The following is a 24,535-nucleotide window of genomic DNA, read 5'->3' on the forward strand; positions in this document are numbered from 1 at the left end:
AATCTTTTATATCAACGGCAATAATGGGCCACCCCTGTGGGATGGCTGTCAAAGCCGGTAGGCCGCGTTGTATGGGTCCCATGACCTGCATTTGTTGATTTATTGCTCTTAGATCATGGAGCAAGCGCCATTTCCCTGATTTTTTCTTAATAACAAAAATAGAAGTATTCCAGGGTGACTGAGAGGGTTCTAGGTGTCCCAATTGTAATTGTTCCTCTACTAATTGCGATGCTGCCTCCAACTTTTCTTTAGACAACGGCCACTGAGGGATCCACACGGGCATTGTGGTCTTCCATGTAATAGGAATCATTAACTCAGTGACCCCTGAGAAAAACCCAGCCCCCTGCGACAGGGGTTTCCCTGAGCTTCTATAGGAGCAGCAGTACCTTGTAAATTTTTTCCTATCCCTCTGCCTGGTATAAACCAGACCTGAGCATCATTTGCTGTGCAGCCTCGGAATAATCATTAGTAAGTTTTAATTTCATCTGGCTTTGCACATCCCTTCCCCACAGATTAAGTGGCAATCCTTCAACCACAAAGGGTTGAAACTTCCCTTTCTGATCTTCAAAATCCAGGTCAGTGTTTTAGAGCTAATTTGGGGTGCTTTGGCGTATCCTAAACCCTGTAAGGTCTGAGAGGAGGTCTGTAAAGGCCAGGATTTGGCCAGTAGGTGGCAGTAATAATACTGCGATCAGCTCCGGTATCAACCAGACCGGAAAAATACCTTTCCTTCTATAATTAAATCCATCATAGGACGATCATCAAGAGACAATGATAAACAGGCCAGATCAACCCCAGTAGATCCAAATCCGCGATCTCCTCGGTCCTTGGAGCGAGCAGGGTATTTTTCATGAAGAGATGGCAACACCAACAATTGGGCAATTCGATCACCGGGATTTATAATAGCTACTCCTTTTGGGGATTGACACATGACCTTAATTATTCCAGTATAATCAGAATCAATTACCCCGGGTAAGACTATGAGCCCTTTTAGAGCAGAGGAGGATCGGCCCAACACCAATCCGACCGTCCCTTTAGGTAGTGGTCCTTTCATATCGGTCTCCACGGGCTGTACACCCATAGTCATTGTTAGTACCATTCTGGAGGCGGCACGGAGGTCCAACCCTGCGGATCCTGACGTGGCTGGCCTCGGGGTTTGGGTGGTTGGAAACTCACATTCTCGTGGGCCCCAAAAATTTTCGGGCCCTGAGACCGGGGGCCCTTCATCCCGTTTTTTGAACTGGAGGCATAAGCATTCCTTGAGTCTGCAAACGCTGTAGCGGACGGGATGGGTTGTCCATTAATATCCTTAACGGATCTACATTCATTTGCCCAATGCTTCCCTTTTTTACATCTAGGACAGGTTCCTGGAGTCTTTTGAGGTGGCATATTTGGTTTTTTGCTCATTTCTCTACATTGTCTCTTAATGTGTCCAGGCCTCCCACACTGGAAAACAAACCCTGATTTTCCAGAGGGCTTTGCATTATTGGTGGCAGCCATTACTGCTGCCGCTAACCCAGCATTAGATAAAGGCCCTCCAATTTCTCTACACATCTTCATCCATGCCTCCAAAGACTTTCCTTTAATAGGTGTTATTGCCCTGCGGCACTCCTTTGTGCTTTGTTCATAAATTAGCTGTTTTAACTAGCGGCAGAGCATCATCTACGCTACCAAAAATCCTTCCTGCAGCTTCCATCATCCTAGCTACAAAATCAGAAAATGGCTCGGTGCTTCCCTGTATAATCTTAGTCAAATTCCCTGTAACTTCTCCTTTATTTGGGAGGGCACGCCACGCTTGCATGCCAATCTGGTTTATTTGGCACATAAACCTCTAACCGGAAACACCGTCTGATTATTTAACCACTGGCCCTGTCCTAGCAGCATCTCGGCATTCCAGGCAGGTTGCCCATTGGCGGCATTCTCTCTCGCCTGGCTGTACGCCAAGTCAGCCACAATTGATTTCCAATCTAAATATTGCCCCATGGACAGGCAAGCACGAGCAATATCATGCCAATCTGTGGGCGTCAATGCATTTCGCGTAAGGCGCTGCAATAGCATCAGGTATAATTAGCAGTAACCCCATATCCCCTGGCAGCCTCTGCAAGATCCTTAAGTATTTTATGATCCACCATCTCATAATATCTTTGACGCGTGGCTGGGTCTTCAAACACCAGAAAAGCTGTGGGTACCTGAGACCAGACTTCTCTGGGTATGAATGTACACTTTGGTGGTTCCCGAACCGCAGCGCCAGGGGGGGCGCTAGCAATAAAAGCGGAAGTCTGAGTACATGTTAAAGCTTTTGATTTAGCAGAAGCACAAAATGGCGGACGAGCACCCGCAGAGGCACAAAATGGCGGACGAGCACATGGGGAACTGCCATATCGTCCTCTTTCATATTCGGCAGCTGCTTCTTCCAGATCCGCCTCCTCCTTGGGATTCAACTCATCCTGAGACAAATAAAAGCGCTTTAAATTCATCTAAAAGTGGATACAATCCTGGCGTTGCATCCGATTTTTCTATTTGTTTTTCTCTCCTTTTCCTAGGATTCTTAGGCCTATCTACCGTAGTCCCTATATTTTCACTTCTGACGCACTATCTTGATGTATGCTAAGAGCTTTACGGCCCATCTGTACAATATCTTCGCATTTCCCTTCTCTTAAGCACGAATGTATCATTCTCCATAACGGAAACGTGCCTCGAGAGAGCTCCCCATTTTGTGACGATCAGCCAAGTCCTTCCCCAGTTTTTCCCAAGATGGAACAGTCAGGCTTCCAGACACCGCAAACCATGGGGGCGGCACCATCAATATCCTGCAACAGTTTACTAATAGTTTTATGTGAAATCTTAAGTCCCTCGATCGTTCAGAAGGGCTTGGATGGGCTCATGGAATCCAACGGTTGGTTCCGCGGATGAACTATTCCCCATAGTTCACTCTCATATATGAACAACTTGCTAAAGCGGGAAGATCTCTGACCTATCTAATGGCCAGGGGAGACACACTCGGGTCGGGCTGATGGCACCGTAGCCACACGCAGACAAAAAGTGCGACAGCTACGAAGAGAACGAAAGTGAAAATAAAAATCTAGGGCTCTATTGCAGCAAAAACATACCTAAACTGGACTACTTAACGGCGGTTCACTCCGTGTGTCGAGTTCTGAATCGGTCCTCCATGCGGGGCGCGCAGGTTCCCGGGTTTCGGCACCACTCGCGGCGAGCCGCTTCTGACCAGCAGAATGACGAATCACCACACGCTAGATTCTTCTCGCATCACACTTTATTGGAGTACAGCTTGGTTTCGGGCGGATGGAAGGAAGACCCCGTACGCTAGAGCCTGTCTGCTTATATAAGGGCTTAAGGACTCGTGTAAGTCCCTGATTCGTCCGTATGGTTATCGCATTTCGCAAGCCGGACTTTGGATAGGCCACTGCTTCAAAACCTGATTAGCATATTAGGTGCATACGCCCTAGCGGCATACTTAGTGCATGCGTAATGGCTATCCGGCCGCGCCCTACACCCTACATCGGATGAACGGATAAAGATGTGGCACAGATATACAATTGAATATTACTCAGCCATAAAAAGGAACGAAATTGAGCTATTTGTAATGAGATGGATAGACCTAGAGTCTGTCATACAGAGTGAAGTAAGTCAGAAAGAGAAAGACAAATACCATATGCTAACACATATATATGGAATTTAAGAAAAAAAATGTCATGAAGAACCTAGGGGTAAGACAGGAATAAAGACACAGACCTACTGGAGAAAGGACTTGAGGATATGGGGAGGGGGAAGGGTGAGCTGTGACGAAGCGAGAGAGAGGCATGGACATATATACACTACCAAACGTAAGGTAGATAGCTAGTGGAAACAGCTGCATAGCACAGGGATATCAGCTCAGTGCTTTGTGACCTCCTGGAGGGGTGGGATAAGGAGAGTTGGAAGGAGGGAGACGCGAGAGGGAAGAGATATGGGAACATATGTATATGTATAAGTGATTTACTTTGTTATAAAGCAGAAACTAACTCACCATTGTAAAGCAATTATACTCCAGTAAAGGTGTAAAAAAAAAAATTTTTTAAATATATGTATTGCTCATTAATATTCAAAGTCAAAATAAATCAACTCTGATTACATGTGAACTATATGATATTTCTCTCCATGTTTTATCCCTACAGTTAATCCCATAATTCATAAATATTATGTTTTAAAAATTGCAAATATTTTCTTCTTTTTAAAATTTAATGTTACCCTAATTTTCCATCATGAATAACAGGTTGGGGGATACAACTTAAATATTAGTAGAAAATCACTATCTAAACCTGAATCCAAAAGCACTAAAAGTATTGTGCTCTTTACTTAGCAGTGTACTTTCTGAAAATTCATCATAAGAAATTAATTATTTATATGGAAGGACCAGTTTAATAATGCAGATATTCAATATAGAATTATTTATAAGAACAAAAATTAGAGATTAACTAAATATATTATCAGTGGGAAATGGTTTAGTGAATTATGGAATAGTCACAGAGAGAAATTTAGACATGTGAAATCTCTTAAAAAACATAAGCTTATGTTTAATATAGCTAAATAACTGTGACAATATGTGCATGGGAGCGAATGCTAACATAAATATGAAAAGAGTAATTTTGTAAGGGTGATTAAATAGTGCTAATCTCCACACAAATAATTATTTACTATTATATGGTTGTAACAATGAAATCTGATAAAACTATATTACTATTATAAGGGGTGGAAATCATATTATATAAACAATTCATTATCTATATGCCAAATAACAAATCATACATGTATTGATTCACTTTGGAGTTAAGTCCTTGTCAAGACCAGAATATAATTCTTTTAATCTATTATCTTTCTTATTAGGAAAAAAATTAACATTTTCGTGAAAGTTATATGTTCAGTAAACTTCCACTTTCCTTTTTTTATTTTGCAACTCCAGTTTCATAAATTCCAACTTTTATGTCACATAAATAATGCTAGAAAGGAACATGTGCTGCATGCCTTGTAAATGCTCAAATGTTTCTGCTTCTGCAGCTTTCTATGTATGAAGAATAGCACGTGATATAATTACAGAAGTGGCATTTATGACACAGGCTTTCAGTATTGTGTAATCATATCATCCCATATGATATATTGAATGTAAGGTTAGAAAGAGCAGGCAGGCTATACTTAAAGTCAACAAGAGGCCATCAACCTGGAAGAAAAAACTGTGACTATGGCATGAATTATGACATGTCAGACTATGTGAGGTAGGCTCTTTCAACCACAACCATTAACAGCTTGTGAAAATAACCATTAAAGGAATCATTTCAAAATGGTAATATTTATCAGTGCAGACAGGTTTTATGGTGTTCATCAGATTTGGAACACTGTTGCTGGAATTTCATTGACTGTTGTGAACAGCACTGAACCACAAAGGCTTTTGCAACATCTCTCCCCATGCCCATTAGTTTATACTTCACCAAATCTGATATTTTGTCAAATGAGTGCTGCATGTAATTAAGAACACTGAGTTCCATGTCTAATTTGGCTCTCACTTTGCCGTGTGAACTTGGACATGACCTTAACATGGTCTCAATTTTCTCATTTAGGAATCAAGGAAATTAAAGAAGGTATTTATAGCATCTTTTAATAGATAGTGTTTTAATTAGGGTATCTCTTGTTTTTCTTAGCTGTGGCAATCCCCTGGCCTTTTTTGTTGTTATTGTTGTTTGAGGTAAAAAAATACATTTATGTGTGTTTTCATTTTGTTAAGCAACTATCCCAAAACAGAAGTAGAGAATGGGAGAAATATCAGAAATGTATCTGTATGGGGTACACATGGAATCTTTAAGGTGAGGAAAGAAAGTGTAGAAGGGGTAAAAATTAAATGATAAGGAAATCAGGATTTATGAATATTTTAACACTATCATAACCCAGGTTCCTAGGGACTTTGTCACATCTCTAAGTAGAACAAAATCACAGGAAATGAAGACTAATATTTTGGAAAGTGAACAATAACTGCCCACCACACACAACATCCACCACCACTGTCCCCCTGGACCATCTAGATTGGAGATAGTCATGCTTCACCTGTATCAATGGAGATAAACTAATTCATTTTTCTAGGAAGAGGAAAATTATTCCTAATTTGGACATTAAGAATACCTCCCACCTCTGCTCCCAGTGTTGTTTGATTAGAAAGGATTAGTTCCTTGAGGAAAACTGAAGCTGTTATATTTTCTCCAATCCCTTTAAAAACAGGAACTGTTCACCTAGAGTTAGGACTAACTAAGAATCTGTGAAGAATAGGAAGAATAAAGTCCCCATCACCACCCTTCCAAAGCCCCAGAACATAAGCACATGTTAGGTTACATGGCAACCTAATTAATTAGGAATTAATTAGTTTTCATATGGTTGCTAATCAGATGACCTTGAAATAGATTATCCTGGATTATCAAGGTAGCCCCAAGGTAATCACAAGGAATCTTTAAATATGAAAGATGGAGGCCAAAGAGTATTTGTCAGAGTGTGGGATGTAAGAGAGACTGGACTGGCCATTGCTATCCAAAAGGAATGCAGACCTGTTGACACCATCTGATCCCCCAGAATTGTGAAATAGTAAATGCATGCTGTGTTAAGCCCCTACATTTGTGCTAATTTATTAGATCAGGGATAGGAAACTAATACAAAAGGCTTAAATCCTCTGGGAAAAAGCCTGCTTATGTCGTAGAAGACTACTCTAAGGTCACCAAAGAAATCAAAATCCCCATAACTACTCTTTATTCAGCCTCAGAATGGAGTGAAGCTACAGATCTGTACCCAACCTGAGTTGAATGGACTATTATGTTAAAAGCATGGACCAATTTACATTTTTACTGAAAGCTCAGAGTTGGCCTTAGATCCAAAGAGTCTGACGTTACCTCAAGGCTAAAAGGTGAGTTACAAAATATTCTCAGTGGAAAAAAAATTAAAAAACGTAAATAAAGGGGTTTTAACACTTCTTTGGGGGCAGTTTATTGATTCCTTTTTGCTATTAAATTTACTCTCAGGTGAAATATACTTCCCTGTGTTCGTAAATGGAACAATTTAGAAAAACTGATAAGTTTTTAACCAAGGAAAGTTAGCTGTTTGCTCTGAGTATTTCTAATCACCCTGAATATATTCAATTAGTAGAAAGTTTGGGTCAAGAGGAAAATTCAAAACAGAGATTGAATATGAAATGATCCATAGTCAAAGACTAAGGTGAACAAAATGGGAGAGGGGTGGGTGGGAAGAGTGAGTAGTAAGAATAATTAGTAAAGTGACATCATTATAATTAAGACCCTAATGGCTGGGTTTTGGGGCTCCTTTCAAACTCCCTGCAGATTTTTTCCCAACTCTTTAAAAAAATCTTTTTCGTTCAGCATCCATATATTTTATTGCAGTGATGTAAGGAGCTAGTTACCAAAACGTTTCTGCTGAAAACCCCTTACCTGAACTGTTTGATCAGTACAAATATACCTGTGTATTTGTTCTCTCACTTGGCTTCGTAACTAAGGAAGGAGACAAATAATATCAGGTGTGTAAAAGACATGCTGGGGCAAATAAAAGGGAATGCTGGTCATACTGAAATCACAGCCATGGTCTCAACTACTATTTTATTTTATATTAAATGTCACTTGTTTCTGTTAAAATGTTGGAGCTTATTATAAAATGGTTACTTTACTCATAAAATTATACCAGAAATTTAAAGAAACATTTTACAATTGAAAAAAAAAAGTGTAATATTATTACTATTCCCAAGCAGACTGGACATTTTGGTGTTTTTGTTTTTGTTTTTTTTTGCGGTATGCGGGCCTCTCACTGCTGTGGCCTCTCCCGTTGCGGAGCACAGGCTCCGGATGCGCAGGCTCAGTGGCCATGGCTCACGGGCCTAGCCGCTCCGCGGCATGTGGGATCTTCCCGGACCGGGGCACAAACCCGTGTCCCCTGCATCGGCAGGCGGACTCTCAACCGCTGTGCCACTAGGGAAGCCCTGGATATTTTAAAATAAGAAATATGACTACTCTCAATGTCCTTTCACAAATACAAATGCTGAAATATTTTTCTCTCCCCTCCAACTATCACCCAGAACCACCATCACATGGAGAATAAACTTCAATAAATGTAACCTTTGTAGAAGACACAGCAAATGACTATTTATATCCAACATCCATGATTTCAAATTATAGATTATCTGGTAGAAAAACTATAGTTGACATTGGGATGATCACTTTCAGGAAATGAAATATGTCACTGATTACATTTAATTTAAAAGCAAATTCTTATTTCTGTTCATCTTGAACACTTGCTTGGTCTTAGAATGTTCTGAACATATTAGTACTCGCTCTCAACTCTCTTAGATTAGATAGCAGTGGGTATAGTGAGATTTGAAGGCCCACAAGAATATATTCCAAAGTAACTTTCTTATTTTGAGCAACATAATTTCTGCTGAAATGGGAATTATTTTACTAGATCAACTCTTATCACCTTAGCAGGTCTTTGAGTGACTAGGGCTAAAGACAGTAAAAACATTTAAGCAAGGCATACATTTCCATCATGAGGCTGATTTTAAATAAAAGGTACATGGTCTAAGAATTTAATTCGAGTAATCAACAGTTTCACAATGATAAAGCAGAAACTAACACACCATTGTAAAGCAATTATACTCCAATAAAGATGTTTAAAAAAAACAGTTTCACAATGAGTCTGTCTCACACTTTTGAGCCTAGACAAATTCCCTTAGCAGTAGAAGTAGTTGCTACAAGTATAGATGTGAAGAGAGCAAATTAAATACACAGAAAAGTTTACCTTTTTAAACAAACACTCTGGTGACTTTCTGCACTAAGATTACAAACAAATCATGTCACTATGTTAATTAATTGATAACATCTGACTTCACTGAGTTATTGTTATTGGCCTGGAAATTGGAAAAAAAACCAAAACAAAAGCAACAAAAAAACTGAACAAAAAATCAAAAAAACCCCATCTTAGCCCTAGGTCCAGCTCTGCATATAAGTAACTGTGCAATCTTAGAAGAGTTTATCTAATCCTTATAAGCTTCAGTTTCTTTTTCTGCAAAACAAGAGCCTTGATTGGTTGATCATTAGTACCTTTGCATATTTAACATGCAAGTGGAATTTAAGAATATTGTCTTTACTAAAAGGCTAAAAATATTCTAAGGAGATATTGATTACAACTAATTACATATGACAAAGACCTTAATGAGTTCATCCGTAATTCTTCTTGCTGTGAACCATAAGCCTTTTAAAATAGGAATGAAAAAAGAAGTCTCTATGAGCTTTTAAAAAATAATCATTTTTATAATAACTAAAATTTTAATATTTAATGTGTTAAGAGAAAAAACCCACAAAGCTTCTAACTAGTGTTATGGATATGTATACATTGACACGGTCCAAAATTTCCAGACACTAAAATCACCAGTCTGGATTTTTATGTTCATCAAAGAGGGCAATGAGTGAACTTTAGTTATTCTACCCTTGTTTTCACTGCTAGAGTCAGCCATATAGACCTATGCAAAAGACCATATTAACTTAGACATGCAACACTCATTGATAAAGCATTGGAGGTGTGAATCAAAGCAAAGGTTGCACTGGAAAAAGTCAAACAGGCAAGGAAGACTTTATTCAAGGCTATTGAAATAAGAGGTAAAGGCCAGAACTGAGTCTGAGCTCAACTCCACTGAAACAAAAGGGTAGGGAGTGTTAAGAACTGGGGTGGGGAGATCATAGGCCATCTGTGCTTACTAGTGGTAACATTAGTATACATTCTATCTTCATGACAGTGGGTAGTTTTATGACTTGGAGCAAGATATAGGGTTGTTATCTCACGTGATTACAGCAAGTATTTCAGAGATGGCTCTCAGGTCCTTGAGAAAGACATTCATGAATTCTAAAACTGGAAAGAATTTTTAAAAAACAAAGATTGACATATCAAAGGGATAGAGAAAGAATTTACAAGTTTTCAAAAGTAAATATTCTTTTGGAGTTCAGGGGCCTAGAGTTAGAAAAACGTCTGTGTAATTTAGTCAAACTGAGGATAATGTTAAGGCCATCTTGGTTGGGTGACATTGATTTGGCAGAAAAATTAGTATTTTAGAATCTATCAAGCTAGAGCAGCAGGTTCTTACTATATTTTCTTAGCTATATTTTCTGAAAATAGGATTTGACTCATGAGGCATCAATAATTATTTTTAAATGAGCATAGCTGCATTTGTACTTCATCTTGTACTTTTAATGTATCCACTTTCATTATGTGTACATTTTCACTTTTTTATTCTCTCATTATAACAAAGGAGGGTTAAGTAAATTAGAAACATTAATCCCATTAGTTTACAAATTACCTTAAATGTAAGGTAGTGATGGGATAAAAGAAGCCAGCCCATTGGTTTAAGCCACACATTCCTAACAAAATGAGACTATTAGCTGGCCTTTGAACAATACAGGGATTATAGCTACTGACCCTCCACAGTCAAACATTTGCAAATAACTTTACAGTCTGCCCTCTGTATCTGTGGTTCCACATCCTAGGAATCAACCAACTGCTGATTGTGTAGTACTGTAGTACGTATTTAGTAAAAAAAAATTGTGTATAAGTGAACCTGGGCACTTAAAACCCATGTTTTTCAAGGGTCAACTGTATAAGCCATGACTCATCCCTCACGAGTATAAAGGGCTACCCAATGTGGCCCATTGCTTCAAAATCATGGGTTGCATGTTACTGTGAATGTGTGTGATGTATATATGCAAAAGATGCAAATGATACCTATTTCTAACTGGTAAGAAAATAAATCTTTCCCAAGAAATATGACATCAGAAAACTTAAAGACAAAATGCCTTCATTTAACTATTTATTTTGTGGAGGAAATTTTTTTTGCCTTACTTTTTAAGATAGTGTGGTCACTGTAAGAGAAAAATACATTGTTTTTTAAGATATAAAAAGCAACTTATTGGGATTCCCTGGTGGCGCAGTTGTTGAGAGTCCGTCTGCCGATGCAGGGGACTCGGGTTCGTGCCCCGGGAGGATCCCGCATGCCGCGGAGCGGCTGGGCCCGTGAGCCATGGCCGCTGAGCCTGCGCATCCGGAGCCTGTGCTCCGCAACGGGAGAGGCCACAACAGTAAGAGGCCCGTGTATCGAAAAACAAAACAAAACAAAAAAAAAAAACAACTTATTTTTAAATATCATTCTTCGTCCATAACATGATGGGAAATACTATTACCTATTTGATTGAAAAGAAAAAGCTCCTGTTCACCTAATCAATGACAGCACAGAAGTTTCTTCACTTTGAAGATATGTTTTGTTTTCCTCTTTTCTATCTGAATAACTTTGATCACCAGCAGAGAGTTTTATTGCATCTTATTTGCAAAATATTCAAATTTTCTTTTTTTAAAATTAATTCACTTTGAACGATGAGACTGCTCTGCTACCAAACCCTTTCTTGTCCTGCTTATGTTCTCAGTATTTGGGATGGCTGAGAAAAGAAGTAATGATGAAGTTATATATGACTACAGGTTGAACGGAAAGGCAGATAAGAACACCTTCATATTCTTCCTCATAACAGGATTATAAAGTGTAGATCGCCCTAAAGAGAAATGCTGGGTGTGCTAGAGAGGATCTGTCAGTATAATACACAGAAGTTCTATAAACTTCCTGGTCACTGGCAGTTTAACTTATTCCAGGTTTGAAAATCTCTAGCTCCAGTGACAGACAGTTCCATCTCTCTTTGAGGAGAAATCAAAGTTGTGAAATGTGAACAAACAACTGACAACATATATTGTCATATATGTTACAGATAATATGTTATGGATAATATATTTATGGATAATGTAAGTGCTATGAACTTTTGATATACCAATGGTGGGACTACTAAACAATAGAAATAGAAGAATGAAAACCAAATAGTTTTATTTTAGGAAAAAATTCCCTGGAAATGGAACATTTTTTTCTTTTACAATAAAACCTGGAGTGTTATACGCTTTCTAGAGGGTTTCTAAAATGAAAGCAATACTTTTGATGTTATGATTGTGTCATAATTATATAAGCTTTCTGAATCTTACTCAACTTTGTATGAAAGCATCTATGAACAAAAAATGTTAACTTGGCATTTAAGACTGTTCTTTCACCAGATAAAATGAGAAATCAATTTATAAAATAATGTGGAGGATACAGCGTCATATTTATAAAATGAGTAGTTTGGATGCACTCCTATATATTTTTCCAGATTATGAAAATTTTCAGTTTTAGATAAGAAATAGCAGGGTCAATTGACATTAACTTGTGATCCATGCAGCCTGAGCTGATTCCCTGCTGATAAACATTGTTCCAAGTAACAGCAATATTTGAGAAGGGCAGCCTACATATTGTGTTTGTATCAACTGAAACTACCTATGATAGTTCATCAATACAGTTCAATAGGAAAGCTAACTGAGATAGAAGGATTACAATAATTACATGGTTGAGTTAAACAAAATGAAGAAATCACTTTTGTTTCTAAAAAATAACACAGAGATGCAGAGAGGGAGAAGGGAGGAGAATGCTTATCAATATGATCCAGCTTGCTTTCACATTCTTCTAAAATCACTGTTCAACATTTTCACCATTCTATCTTTGTTTGTCTGGGGTGAATTTTTTATGCTAATTTTTTGTTTGATACAATAAGAATTATATTAATACTGCATTTATTTTGGACTTAAATCAACATATGTTTATAACATATCTAATGTTGAAATGCTTCCCAAGTGCTAAAACAGTCTATACTAGGTTAAGCAATATTCTTCTCTACAGAATACAAGGAAATAAAAAAATGTAGCCATTTCACTAGCTATGTGAAACTTAAATATTAAATGATACTTACAAGTTATAGCATCTAACCAACTAATTTTTATGGTGATTACAATTTTGTTCATTCCAATTTTTTTCTTTAAAATGAGATAATATAATGATTTTAATATAATTATTATATATTTTACTATACAAATTTTACTTTTATTACTCTAAAAATATATTCGTATTTACTCAAGAAACAAAGATCATTTCTCTTCTCCTTATTCCCACACAAGAACAGTCCTAAAGAAACCTCCTTAAAAGTTCCCTAGAAAAACTATGTTTATTCTGTCAGCAAATTATGAACTATTTGAAGAAGCACATATATGGAAAAGGAAAAGGAAGCAAATAAGGCAGATTTGTAGATTTTGTAAATAACAATTTTCATAAAATGTGTCATACATTTTATTTAACTGTGACACCCATATTCTGATATATGACTCAGAGAAACTTTTAATAAAAGACATCAGAATTTGTTTGAGTAGAATCTAAAATTCTCAGAACGTTTTTGATAGCTTTGTATGTTATCAATAACACTTGAAAGTTAAAAAAACCTATTTTTACAAAATTGCACAAGCATTCTGAGTCATTTGCTTTTTAAAAGTTAAATATATATTCTTATTTATTCATTCAAATTTAATTATTTAGTTAATTTCTATTATCTTCTAAAATTTCTGCTAATTTTTGTGGACTAATAAGAGTAGGTAGAGTTGGGGTGATGCAGGGTCATGACTGGCATAACCATATATTAAAAGGCAACAGGAGAGGAAGTCAATGATTTATACAACAATTTTATTGGTTGGATTATAGAAAGGAGTTGGATGGAAGAAGTAAAAGATGTTGGGCAGTGGCTGAAGGAGGATGCTGCTAAAGAGGCTCTCTCACAGGCTATATAAGCCATGTCAGAGTGAACTTTATCTTAAAAGCAATGGAAAAACCATTGAAGTGTTAAGCAAGTGAGATATTTGCTTATATCTTATATCTCAAGAATCATCATCCTGGCTGCAGCATAGAGAATGGATTTACGGAAGCAATAAGAAAAGTGTGGAGGCTTCTTTAATTCAGGGGAGATATTATAATTGTCTGATAGCAGTGGCCTGAAAGTAAACATGAAAGAGGGGTATTTAGAAAATAGGATTAATGGTATCTAGTGAGACATTATATGTGAGGGTTAAGAAAAGACAAAGGCAACAATTATTTTATCTTTCACTAAGATATGCAAGTTCAGAAATGGGTTCAGATTTGAAAGAGAAAGATGATTAACATCAAAGGGGACCTACTGTATTCCTGGTGGGCCCCTTAAACTAAGCAATTAGACATGGATTAAAATCACAAGCAATCTGGAATAGAAATAAACGTTTTGAAACAAACACCATATGGCTACTGAAAAAAGAAATGAACGGTCAGGGAAAATATATTTTAAAAATGTGACTGAAGTTGTAATGTCTCCTCTTTCATTTCTGAGTTTAGGTACTTGAGTCTTCTCTCTTTTCTCCTCAGTTGTCTAGTTAAGAACTTGCCAATTTTGTTGATCTTTCATAAAAACCAACTCTTAGTTTTGTTGATTTTTTTCTTATTGTTTTTGCATTCTCTATTTCTGCTCTAATCTCTATTATTTCCTTCCTTGTGCTAACTTTGGGCTTTTAGTTTTTTCTTTTTCTTTTCTTTAGTTCCCTGACAAGTGAAGTTAGGTTGTTGATTTGAGATTTTTTTTTCATTTTTAATATCTTACAATATGTTGTATTTGTCTATATATTTACCTTAACTGGCGAGCTTTATATTTGCACATTCTTTCATGTAAATGTCTAGCATCCTTTCATTTCAGGATTCCCTTTAGCATGTTTTATAAGGTAGGCCTGGTGGTGATGAACTTTCTCAGCTTTTGTTTATCTGGGAAAGTAGTTAGTTCTCCTTAATTTTTTTTCCATTTTTAATTGCAGTAATATGCAAATAACATTAAATCTATTATCTTTACCATTTTTAAGTGTACAGTTTAGTGGCATTAAGTACATTAATATTGTTGTGTAACCATGTCCAGAATTCTTTCATCCTGCAAAATGGAAACTCTACATCCAATATATAAAAACTCCCTACACCCTTTTTCCCCCAGCCCCTGGCAACCACCGTTCTATTTTCTGTCCCTATGATTTTGACTACTCTGAGTACCTCATATAAAGGGAATTATAATTATTTGTTCTTTTGTAACTGGCTTATTTCACTTAGCATAACGTCCTCAAGGTTCATGTTGTAGCATATGTTAGAATTTCCTTCCTTTTTAAGGTTCAGTAATATTCCATAGTATCTATATACCATATTTTGCTTATCCATTCATCTGTCATGGACACTTAGGTTTCTTCCACGTTTTAGCTACTGAGAATAATGCTACTATGAATATGGGTGTACAAATATCTCTTCTAAACCATGCTTTGAATTCTTTCGAGTATATTCCCAGAAGTAGAATTGCTGGATTTTATGGAAATTCTATTTTTAATTCTTTGAGGAATCACCATATTGTTTCCACAGTAGCTGTACTTTTTTACATCCTCACCAAGAGTGCACAAGGATTCCAATTTCTACACATCCTCAACAATACTTGTTATTTTCTGATTAACCAGTCTAATGAGTATGAAGTGGTATCTCATAGCAGTTTTGATTTGCATTTCACTAATGATTAGTGATGTTGAGCATCTTTTCATGTGCTTATTGGATATTTGTATATCTTCTTTGAAAAAAATTCTATTGTAGTCTTTTGCCCATTTTTGAATCAGTTTTATTTTTATTTGTTGTTGAGTTTTAGGAGTTCTCTATATATCTGGATATTAATCTCTAACCAGAAGTGATTTTCAAATATTATCTCTTATTCTGTGGATTGCCTTCTTACTCTCCTGATAGAGAAGTGTGTTTTGATGCATAAAATTTTCATAATCTATTGAGACAATCTGTGGCCTAACATATGGTCTATCCTGGGAAATGTTCTAAATATATTTGAGATGAATGTGTTCTGTTGTTTTTAGGTAGAGTGTTTCGTATATGTCTGTTAGATCTTTTAGTTTATTTTACTGTGCAGGTCCTTTATTCCCTTACTTATCTTTCGTTTGATTGTTCTATCCATCACTGAGAGTATGGTATTGAAGTCTACAACTATTATTGTTGAACTCCTTTCAATTCTGTCAATTTTTGCTTCATATATTTTGATGGTCTGTTATTAGTTGTATGAATGTTTATAATTTTTATATATCTTATTGCTGTATTGAACTTTTCATTAATATATAATGTCATCCTTTATCTCTTGTAAGCTTTTTTTGATTCTAAGTCTGCTTTGTCTGACATTAATATAGCCACACCTGCTCTTTTTTTGGCTACCATTTGCATGGAATGTCCATTTCCATACTTTAATTTTCAATCTATTTGTGTCTTTGGATCTAACATGACTCCTGTAGACAGCATATAGTTGTATCATGGTTTTTGTCCATTCTGCCAATCTCTGTCATTTTATTGGAAATATTAATCCATTTAAATTTTTTATTAGTCAGTTTGGGTTGCTATAACAAAATACCATAGACAAGGTAACTAAACAATAATTCATTTCTCACAGTTCTGGAGGCTAAGAAATCCACATGCAAAGTGCTGATTGATTCAATTCCTGGTCCCTTTCCCTGCCTTGCAGAAGGCTGACTTCTTGCTGTGTTCTCACATGGTGGAGAGAGAGAATGCAAGCTCTCTGGTCTCTACTCATAAGAGCACTAATTCTATCATGAGGCCCCAATCTTCATCATCTCATCTAAAACTAAGTACCTCCCAAAGGTTCTACCTCCAAATACTATTACATTGAGGGTTAAGGCTTTAACATTTGAATTTGGAGGGGACATAAGCATTCAGTCCATAACCCATTTAAAGTAATTACTGTTAAGGAGGGAGTTACTTCTATTAGTTTTCTATTTCTTTTCTATATGCTTTATATGTTTTTCGTCCCTTATTTCCTACATTACTGCTTTCTTTTGTATTTAGTTGATTTTTTTAGTAAAATATCTACATTATTTATTTATTTATTTAGTGTGTATATGCTTTAGCTATGTTCTTTGTAGTTACCACAGGGATGATATATAACATCTTAAAGCTATAACACTCTAATTTGAATTTATACCAGCTTAACATTAATAACGTATAAAAATGCTGCTCCTTTAACAACTCTGTCTCACCCCTTTTGGTTGCTGATGTAACAGAATTACATCTTTGTACATTGTGTATCTAAAATCATAATGCATTTTTATGTATTAGTTTTTAAAAATCTTATAGAAAACAAAAGGTGGAGTTAAATGCCATTGCTGTATCAGTACTAGACTTCATAATTCCCTATGTATTTACCTTTACTGAGATCTTTATTTCTTCATATGGCTTTGAATTATTGTCTAATGTATTTTCACTTCAACCTGTATGACCATGACTCTCTTTACCATTTCTTGCAGGAAATGTCTAGTGGTGACAAACTCCCTTAGCTTTTGTTTATCTGGGAATGTCTTAATTTCCCCCTCACTTTTGAAGGCAGTTTTACCAGATATAAGCTGATGGGCCCAGAAATAAAGTTGATGAAAACAGTCCTAATTGAAATCATACTGGAATGTGTACAGTTTACAAAACCGTTCCATATGTGTTGGTTTATTTAATCCTCTGTTTAAATGATGCTCACCCGTCTTCCGGCAAATCTGCACTCTGTGCTTCGTCTCCACAGCTGCATCCTTGAACCAGGCATCAACCTTGCTGGTCTGGACTTCTGTTGCAGCCCCTTTAATCCCCATCCTTTGTCTCCCAACGGGCTCATGCCACTTTAGCACTTTAGCTCACTACCTTCCAGCCTCCAGTGTTTCTTATGAGAAATCTGCTCATAATCTTATTAAGGATCCTTTGTATGTGATAAATAGCCTCTCGCAGCTTTAAAAATTCCCTTTTTATCTTTGGCTTTCAACCTTTTGATTATAATGTGTCTCAGTGTGGGTATCTGAGTTCATTCTACTTGGACCTTGTTGAGCATCTTGGGTGTTTATATTCACGTCCTTCATCAAATGTGTGAAATTTTCAGCTATTATTCCTTCAAATATTTTTGCTGCCTTTTTCCTTTTGCCTTCTTTTTCTGGTAATCCCACAATATGTAAATTGGTCTGCTCACCCTGTCTTCTATAAGCTGTGTGCAAGTTGCTCCAGAAATACATGCAAAGCTGTTTGCCATGGGGCTGAGGGGTGGGAGATAAACAGCTACTACTGAGATAAGCGCTGAATTGTCTAAAATTAACCACCAATTACTATTCATGTCTTCCCCTAGAAGTTTCAAGCCTTCAGTACACTCCAGCTTTCCAAAATTGTTACCATCAGACAGATTCTGCCAGTTCAATTTCTTTCTAGGTGGGGAGACAGAATTTTGGTGTTTCTTGCTCAGCTATCTTTACAGAACCCTTCTTCTTCATTTTTGAAGGACAATTTTGACAGATACAGTATTCTTGGTTTGCAATTTTTTTTTCTTTCAGCACTTTGAATATATCATTCTAATCCCTTCAGGTTTCTAAGGTTTCTGCTGAGAAATCTCATAATAATGGAGATCCTTTGGGCATGATGTCACTTTTCTCTTGCTGCTTTCAAGGTTTTCTCTCTGTCTTTGACTTCTGATAGTTTGATTATAATGTGTCTTGGTCTGGGCTTCTTTGGGTTCATCCTCATTGGGACTTTTGAATATCTTCAATTTGAATGTCAATTTCCATCCATGGATTTGCAAAGTTTTGGCCATTATCTCTCCAAGCAAGCTTTCTGCCCCTTTCTCTCTTCTTCTTCTGGAACTCCCATAATGTGTTTTTTGATCATGCTGATGTCCCTTAGGCTTTCTTCACTTTTCCTCATTGTTCCTCCTCTAGTGAATTTTTCAATTCAATTATTGTATTCTTTAGCTCTAGAATTTCTGTTTTGTTCATTGACCTCACTCCCCAACCAAAGATTTTTAAGTAAAACAAAGTGACTAGAACTTTTTCAAGCTTTAAAACTATGGAATAAACTTTTAGAAAAAAATAATTATTTTCTTCTAAATTTATATTGGTATATATACCAAGAATTTCTTATTGCATCACCTTTGACTGTATTAATTGGAGGAAAATGAAAAACAAGTGAATAAAATGCCAATTCCAGATGTAATAAAATTTGCTTAAGATACTCTTACTGCATTTAAAATTCAAAGAAATTGAAAGGAGGAGAATAGAGAAATAAGGACATGTATTAATATTTATTACTGCATAACAAATTCCCACAACATTGTGGCTTGAAACCACGCCCAATTTTTTATCTCAGTTTCTGAAAGTCAGACATCTAGGCATGGATTACCTTTATCTCCTGCTCAAGGTTTTACTAGGCTGTAATTCAGATATTTACCTGTGCTACAGTCTCATCATAGGCTCAACTGAGGAATGATCTGCTTCCAACATCCCTTAGGATATTGGCAGAATTCATCTCTTTGTGATTATAGGACCGAGGTCCACATTTTTGTCCTGGCCATCAGCTGTGGCTCTTAAAGGCTGACCACACTTCCTTACATAAAGGGATGTAAGGAATGCAAGAAATAGAACATAATCCACATAATTTGCAATTCTGTTCCAAACATCATATGAACTAGTCATATCTCTCTCAGAGTAGAGAGTTTCCCCATGGTGAAATCTGGAACTAAAACAATTATGGAGAATTTACTTTTAAAAATATTACTTAAGATATCTGATTCGACAAATTGGAAATCTGTAGTGTTATCCTGATTGTCCAAATAAACACAACCTTCATTTGTTATCCTCACATGAAAATTGGTTTAATTAGGACACACACACAAACACATACACAATCTTTGGTAAAAATCATTGTAGTAGGCTGTATATAGTTCCCAAAGATGTCCAGGTTCTAAATCCTTAGAATCTGTGAGTATCACCTTATACGGCAAAAGTGACTTTGCATATGTGGTTTACTTAAGGATTTTGGGAGGGACATATTATCCAAGATTATTCTGGTGGGCCCTAAATGTAATCGTAAGACGCCTCATAAGAGGGAAGCAGAGGGAGATTTAACTGCAAAAGAGAAATTAGGAGATGTGATTATGAAAGTAAGTTATTGGAGGAAGAAGCCATGAACCGAGGAATGCTGGTGGCCACCAGAAGGTGGAAAAGGCAAAGAAAAAAGATTCTCCCCTAAGCCTCCAAAAGGAACCTGCCCTGCCAACACTGACTTTAGCCCAGCAAAACTGATTTTGGACCTCCAGTCTTCAGGACTGTATGAAAATAAATTTGTTTTTAAATAAATTACCAAATAAATTCATTGCAATTTGTTATAGCAGCTACAGAAAACTAATATAACCACCTAAGCTTTTCTCCTTAAGATAGAAAATAAATGGATTTAGCTGTATACTTTAAAGAGGAAAGAAAAGTCATGTTAACTGTAAGGAAACCTAGTAAAGAGATACTGCAAAGGCAAGAAAATGAGAGGCATTAGAGAAAGTTTACCAAGTGGTCTATTACTTTGTTTTTAGGTTCCTTATTTTCTTGTAGGATACATCATCTTAGTCTTAGAGATACATCCTGTTTTTCCAAACCTTCCTTTCATAGTCCATTCTTCTCTCAGTCTTGAGACTCTATCCAGGTTTCACATTACTGGAACTAATGGCCATAATCTACTCACTAATTATTGAACATAATCTGTCTGCTAAAGGCTTGACCTTCATTTATTTTAATGGAACACATAAGTTTTGCTTGGCTATCTAAATAATTTTTATTTTTGCCATATAGAGAAAATTAAAATGTAACTGATACACCCTTAGGATATTACAAATTTACATTTTGAAAATCTGGCTTATAGATTCCAAAACAATTCTGATGTGAAGCACCAAGTGATCCTGTAGAGACACTCCTGTTCTGGAATCATTGAAGAGAGATGGTTGGATGGTAGATTCAGCTCACCTCTTCCCACCATCCAAACAAGACTCTGCTTTAACTTGTACATATTGCTCTTAATACTTGCAATTTCATTTTTGCAAAGAGTTCTTCAGCTCACCAAGTTTGAAATAATATGTTAGGTTGATATCAGCACTCTCCTGAATAATATCCATAAGAAACCACTATATTATTTGGTTTTTATTATGCAAGTGTTTAACTTAAAATAAAAACACTATTGTTAAGGACATTATTTCTTTCATAGTGGCTTTTAACTTCAAGAAAAATCAGCCTGGATCCACCTTCTACCAAACACAGGGAAAGAGAGAAAAAAACAATTTCTTCTTTCTCTGGATAGATTCTCATATTCTATTCTAAAGCCAAATTTACATCCATCTGGGGCAGTTTGTTAGGATATCTCTCCCTTATGATTTTTGATTACTGAGCCATTGTACTCTCTCCATGCTTGGTGACTCACACCTTCAGGACTGCAAACAAAATTGTTCACAGCGTGGTTTGATTCAGTGAAGTGTCATGCGTAGAAGGGGGAGGATGACTTTAGGCAAAACTGGGTTTAATTTTAAGTATCTGACCTTGAGCAATTTTTAAAAGTATCTTTCTGCCTCAATTTCCTCATCTGTAAACAGGGAAATTAGTTCCTATGTTTTCAGGTTGTGTGTATAGTAATTGTCTAACACCAAGTTAAATGTTGCATAAATTACAGCTGTTAATACTCAGCTACACAATAACAAATAAATATTCAGCTATTTTGTTCTGTTTTGTCTTAGAAATAGCAGACATGTTATTTTTTCCCAACAAATTGCTCACTTTTTCGAAACATGCATTGTATTTTTGAGGAAATAAATGGAAAATTGTGTTTGTTTTTAAAATCTTTTTTTTAAATGGCCTGAATCAAATGAACTTTTGGATATACTATGAAAATTATGGAATGCATCCAACTATTCAAATGTAACCAATTTTCTACCTTTGTAGCAAAATCTAGAGCCAAATGGAAAGGACAGTCAGTAATCAGTACTAGAGACACAGTTTTTAAGATAATGTTAGAAATATGTTTTAAATTGCCTTAAACCTTAATGTGCTTTTTGAAGTTGGAGTGAGAAGGTTTATGCTAATTAAAAATGCAAGCACCATATTAATTGGTAGCTTCAGGTAGGAAAGAATGCAATAACTGATTCTATTTTCTTCAGAAACATTAAAAGTGAATTTTAAAATTACTTAAAGTAGCAGCATCAGTGAATCGTTTTATTACCAAAACTATTTCCCTCTAATTTTGACTATTTTACTAAAGTCTGGATCTGTAATCTTACCTCCTTCCTTCCAAATAATGACTGTACCATAATGGGTTATTAATTTTAATTAAACTCACTGGGCTAAATTGTGCTGTCAAGAACTTATTCTGAACTTCTGTAGTAAACACAGATTATCTTATCTGAATATGTGAGAGCAGAATTTGGCCCTTTGTGATTAGAGAGTTATAAATTAGTAGTTTTAAAGAAATGTCAGTTCAAAAATTTTTGTTTTAGCCAGTATGTCTGTAATACTTGGTTTTCTTAATTATTTCAGACCCAACTTTACAACTTGAAAATTGATTTAAATACTACAAAATCCCTAAAATAAAAAATATTGTGTTTGGTCCTGAATTTGTCACTTTGCCTGGCCATAGCAGCCACATTAATCTGGAATGACAAAGACTTTCTTTTGTTTTTATTATATAGAGAAATAATACAGAATATTTATTAAGTTCTAAGTATTAGATATAATATGTAAAAGACACAGATACTTGCCATTAATGAGCATAGAGTCAAGTGAGAAATATCTAGTAAAAGACAAATTACACTCTCAATAGGCCATATATGTGGTATACTTTTAGAGCATTAAAAAAGGAATCCTCCTATGTACAACAGAAAATACCTTACAGATTTTGATTTAGTGCCAAAAAGTTCTACCAGAAAAATGGTTTTCTGAGAAGATGGAGTTATAAAAGCTTTATGCTTTGAGATATTATTTGCTAAAGTATTATTTAGTAAATTTAATTTAATAAAAATATTAAACACTATTGCAATCATCAGTCTCTAAGTAAGTTTATCAGATTGTTCTCATGACAGATGAAAGGGAGTGTACTGGAAGGGACTCCACAGATGACTAAATAAGAGTCTGATAGTATCAAAGGTAAACATCATCAGCTGAAATTTAGACTGTACTTGCCAGAGATGAACACTCCTAAAAAATTTCTTTCATTTATTCAAAATAAACAATTCTCTTAAAAGGAGAAAAGCAAAGATATTGAATTTTGTAACAAGTCCACTCAGAAAATAAGTATAGCCTCCAAAGACATGCTTAAAATATGCTAGTTCTAAAGAAAGTACACTGAATATTGGCTCAATTAAATTTTTTTAAGTATTATTTTCACAAGTACTGTAATTTATAAATTACTGATATATACAGAGCATTCTGGTCCTTTTAAGAAAGAAAATAAATAAATTATCCCATTAATTCTGAAACAAAATTCACTGAGACAAAAGTATTCCTCTGTAGCAACTATACTGAGACTGAAATGGTCATATCCCTCAGTGTATTGTTCATTTATATGCAAACTCTATGAAGACATATTATTCCCTCATGATTTTTTAAAGAAATGCACGAGATGAGATTAATGCACAGAGTAGTACAAAAATATCACCTACCAACCTGTGCAGGGATGCTCTTGGAGCAAGGCCGACAGGGAGTGGCTGACTGATGACAGAGAATGTTTACCAAGTTGTGAGGCAGGAGCTCATAACTAATCCAGCTGCAGAGGGTACCTTAGAGAATCCCACACCCACAGGGTGGAGCAAATGCAATTATTCTAAAGCAAAGTGTTTCCATTCTCTTAGTGAGTTTTCCAGTTACACTCAGTGGTTTATTCACAAATTGAATTGAATCACTCTTATGTAAATTGCGATTATTTGTACATACCCTGAAGGGGAAAAATGTTTTATTTTATTGCTATCAAAACCAGCCTGTGGATGCTGTTCACTACATGTACAGATTACAAAGGTAATTTTGTTTGTGGACCAAAAAGAGAAAACACTAAGAAAGAATTTCAACCTCTCCAGATGATCTCCAAATTAAAGGTTTATATTGTCCCAATTATCAATGGTGTGCTGTCCAGAGGGAGGGCAGGAACTTAAAGAAGACAGGCTGATGGATTGTCACTACAGAATGCCAACAAAGCCTTAATAAAAAGGGGGATATCTCCACCAAATATCAATAGACTTTATCTACAAAAGATCTACACATCACCCCAGGTCTCTGGATAAATTTGAGAGGATAAGTTTAAAGAACAAAAGTTGTGTGAAAAATCCAATCAAGTGAGAATTTCCTGGCTATCTTTGTATTTTATGCAATTATGTGTACTACAGGATCTTCAAGTCTCTTTTCACTCAAAAAATATATTTTAAAATAGTTTTATTTATTAGTCAGGGGAGGGGTCAGAGCTTGAGCCAAGAACTCCTCATTTGTAGCCCCAGTGCCCTTTCCCTACACAGTCTTGAAACCCGAGATCCTCACAGAGACACAGACATATATGAGCTGTAATGCTGTAGGGTAGGGCATCATTTTTATTGTTCAACATTCACTAGGGGAACAGGATTTTATTTCTACTAAAACATTTGAAATGACCAGTTAAGAAATTATTTATCCACTCCCTGTTTATTCTGATGATGAT

Source organism: Phocoena sinus, chromosome 4 (assembly GCF_008692025.1).
Source record: "Phocoena sinus isolate mPhoSin1 chromosome 4, mPhoSin1.pri, whole genome shotgun sequence".
In the NCBI taxonomy this organism is placed as follows: domain Eukaryota; kingdom Metazoa; phylum Chordata; class Mammalia; order Artiodactyla; family Phocoenidae; genus Phocoena; species Phocoena sinus.